We start from the raw sequence: 3,816 nt of genomic DNA, 5'->3' as shown, positions 1-3,816 counted from the left end.
GCCTCCCACCCCCTCAGCCCAGACTCCCAACCCCTCAGCCCAGCCTCCCACCCCCTCCCAGCCCAGCTTCTTCGCCTGGGCATCGCCAGTGGCAGCATTTCTCACCAGGTGTGGGGAGCAGCCTCGCTCACACCTTTGGTTACACTTCCTGCTCCCACATGTCCCCGAATGACTCCTTCAGGAGGATCACATTTTAAATCCCACCCGACGAAAGGCCGAGACCTTGTTCAGAGGGCGGCTCACGGCACCAGAAAGGCAGCTGGCCCAGCCTGTCCTGAGCCGAGACCGTCCTAACCCCGTCCTTGTCCTGACTCTGCTGGGAAGGACCCCTCCCACACACACACACTATCCACAACCGATCGTGCCTGGTGTCCCCTTATTTATCTGAGGGTCTGGGCCTGTGAGGCAGGTCACAGACACAGGAAATGAAACCCCCGAGGGCCCCCTATGTGCCAGAGAATGAGTGGGGTGCTTTCCACAGACTATCTCCCCCGCCCTCACAATGGCCTGGTGAGCTGGCGGGTTCCCCCCATACAGACCACCCCATCTTATTGTGCTTCTTAGACGTTGTATTTTTCACAAATTGAAGGCAAGACCCTCCACCAGGAAAACACGTCAGACTCACTTTAGTGCGATACTAGCACGAATGAGGCGGGCTGGACCCCACTCTGGACATCTCCGAGGCGTGCCTGCCCTGCCGCGAGCAAACAGGTCTGGGAAGGGCACTGCGCTAGTGAATGGCATGGGGAGCTCTGAGTCCGGGGCTGGCTGCCTCCTGGGCCTGCTCCTGGGATGCCCTGAGGCCACTGGGCGGTGTGGGTGAGCACCGTGAGTGGCCAGGACTGACCAGTAGGCATGTCCCCGGCCTGGCCTCCTTTGGGAGCTGCTGTCAGATGCCCTCTGAGAGAGCAGCAGGCAGCCTGACGGCTCGGTGTTGCGACAGCAGAGTGGGGTTGAGGCGGGGCGCAGGCCTGGTCCCCGAAGGCCCAGGGCAGACCCTCCCCACTCTGCGGTGACCTCTGTGAACCCAACCACTTCCTACAGTCCAGCTGTTCTGGGGCTTAGGGTGTGACTCAGCCACTAACTAAAGAATATTATTTTACTCACAAAACAATGCATGCTCATTGCAGAAATAAAACCCAGGCAGAGATGAATACAGTTAGAAGTGTAAGTCTCCATGCGTCCATGTGCGTTCATGGATTTAACAAATGAGAGTGAGGAAGGTGGGGCTTGTGGGGGCTCAATATTGCTGTGAACCTAAATCTTCTCTAAAAGCTAAAGTCTATTAAACACTGTCAGTCCCTCCCTCACTTCTCTCTAGTCCAGTGATGGCGAACCTTTTGAGCTCGGCGTGTCAGCATCTTGAAAAACCCTAACTTAACTCTGGTGCCGTGTCACATATAGAAATTTTTTTTGATATTTGCAACCATAGTAAAACAAAGACTTATATTTTTGATATTTATTTTAAATATTTAAATGCCATTTAACAAAGAAAAATCAACCAAAAAATGAGTTCGCGTGTCACCTCTGACACGCGTGTCATAGGTTGGCCATCACTGCACTCTAGTCTCACTCCTCCAAGAGAACCACTGGTAGCGGGTATTTTATCTGTGCATACACATGTATATTTATATACATGTATATTTTTGCATAAAGAAAAAATTAAAAAGTAAAAGAGAGGTGATAGCATGCATTTTTTGCTATTTACTTTTTTCACTTCATAATAACAGCAAACACTTAAAAATACTTTAATGCGTGCTTGCACTGTGCTAAGAACCGCTTGTATCCTCACAACAAATCTTTTGAGCAGTTACTACACTCTCTTCATTTTCAAGTGAAAAGGCTGAGGCGGCGAGAGGATTACAGATAGTCTCGGGGGTGCACAGGAGGTGAGAGGCAACTGAGTCCCGGCAAGCGGACCCCAGCATTTTTACCCCCTAAACCACGACACACGGGCCCTCCCAATGCCAGTCACACAGTCCCATGTCAGTCCCGAGAGCTCTGCCTCTCTTTGTCATGGCTGCAAGGAATTTCAGGAGCTCAATATCCCAGCATTTATATAGCACATGTCCTAGTTATGAATATTTTCAAATATTTTTATTGTTACAAAACATATATGCAAGCTCTGATAACTCTGCACTCCATCATATTTCTCTACCTCAGCCCTTTCCTTCTCACTCATCAAAAATACCAGCTACAGACAACACATTATCAATGATCATATTCAAACCTTCTCCCTTCCGTCCATTCCCCAATCCCTGGCTATCCTGTCCCAGTGTTGCATTAAAGAGGGTCATGGGAGTGACTCTGTGCCTTCCTCCACCCATTCATTCCATTGACCAAGGGCTTAACGAGCTCCTCCTATGAATGAGGCATCGCCGGAACAGAGCTTTGGATTCAGACACACCTTGCACCATTTAACCTCTCAGAGCCTCGGTTTTCCCATCTGACAAATGGGGGCGGGGGGGCGTGGGGTATTCAACACATATGAGTTTCCATTCCCCTCTCCCTCTCGTGTCTTCCACGGGGAACTCCGTGATCCCACTGTGACTGAGAGCCCACAGCGCAGGCTGCCACCCAGGGGCCGAGTGTCAGGAGCGTCACTCTGAGGGCACTTAGTTGGGCGCCACCTCAGAAAGGACAGGGTCAGACAGGACGTCACAGGTTCCCAGGCGGCTGATGGCATCTTTCTCTGGACTGGCTCTGAGAAGCAGAGGCCGCTCCCATGTGTGTGGGTCTCCACTCCCGTCCCCAGAATCTCCCTCCCATGAATGCTGCGACCCCAAACGTCTCTCTACTCGGCCACTGTTCCATCATCAGTCGGCATAGACAGAAGCCTTGTCGGGGAGCAGGAGTGATGCCCACGTGAGGCTGGGGTGAGGGAGGCGGTATCACCACGGGTCCTCCTTGAGAAGGTCAGACGGTCACCTTGTGCGGTGCGTGCCCTCGCGGGCAGAGCACACAGGGACGCACCTGCGGCTCAAGTGCCAGACCAGGAGCTGGGATCTATGCTCTGCTGCCTGCTCTGAGCTGGTGTCACTTCTCCCTGAGGGTTAATTGTCCGCAGTGTGAAATGGGATAGTAATCAGTAGTTCTTGAGACAACAGGAGGCCTGATACTGGGTTGGTGCTCTGCAAATCCCAGGCCCTGTCCCCTCCCTTCAGTCCCAGCAGGGCTTGTATTGGATCTCCTTCCCTGCCTCCCTCCAAGCACCAAGAGGGCCCAGCCCTTACCAGAGCTGCGGAGGCTGTGTTAGGGCAGGTCCTTCGGGCCTTCAGGCCGGGCTTTCAGGCAGGGCATGGTCTTCTGGGTCCCCGAGGTGCTGCCCATCCTCAGCCCTGACCTCTTAGATGCCCACACACAGACGCTCTCTGATGGAGTGGCTCTCTCTGTGGGAAAGGGAGCTGCAGGACCAGCTAGGCAGGCAGGTGGGTGGGGCCTCCCGCAGCCCCTCCCCTGGGTGGGGCTCTGAGCCAGTCCTGGGTGTCTGTGGGAAGTGCCCAGCTCCTGTTATGACTGCTGGGCTGCCAAGGGGTTGTGCCTCAGCTATGTTCCCAGACCACAGAAGAGAATCTTGAGACCACAGACCCGTGAAAGTCAAATAAAGTGCGTGACCCCACCCACCAGGCCTGGAAGGTGGGTCGCAGGTTGGCTGAATTTGGAGGACACCCCTCTATCCTGATACCATGGGATGGGCGTTAGCAGTGTATATGGTCTTGGGCGAGCCCATTCACCTTCCTGGTCCCCAGCTTCCCATCTAGGAGGCAGAACTTGACCATTTCTAAAATCCTGAGTCCTGGTTGTGCATTGTGAGAG

At 53.6% G+C, this 3,816-nt stretch overlaps 1 protein-coding gene across 1 annotated transcript in view; it reads right to left on the bottom strand.

Moving 5' to 3' along the window:
• The window catches only part of GABRP (gamma-aminobutyric acid type A receptor pi subunit), a 40,747-nt gene extending 37,368 nt beyond the window's left edge, over window positions 1-3,379 (bottom strand). Inside the window, exon 1 of the mRNA XM_006765383.2 lies at window positions 3,234-3,379. The gene's annotated coding sequence lies outside the window, so the exon portion shown is untranslated. The remainder of the gene's footprint in view (window positions 1-3,233) is intronic.
• Window positions 3,380-3,816: the final 437 nt, after the last annotated feature.

Source organism: Myotis davidii, unplaced genomic scaffold, assembly GCF_000327345.1.
Source record: "Myotis davidii unplaced genomic scaffold, ASM32734v1 scaffold399, whole genome shotgun sequence".
NCBI lineage: Eukaryota > Metazoa > Chordata > Mammalia > Chiroptera > Vespertilionidae > Myotis > Myotis davidii.
The sequence above is the reverse complement of the archived record's forward strand: the minus strand, read 5'-3'. Positions and strand labels throughout refer to the sequence as shown.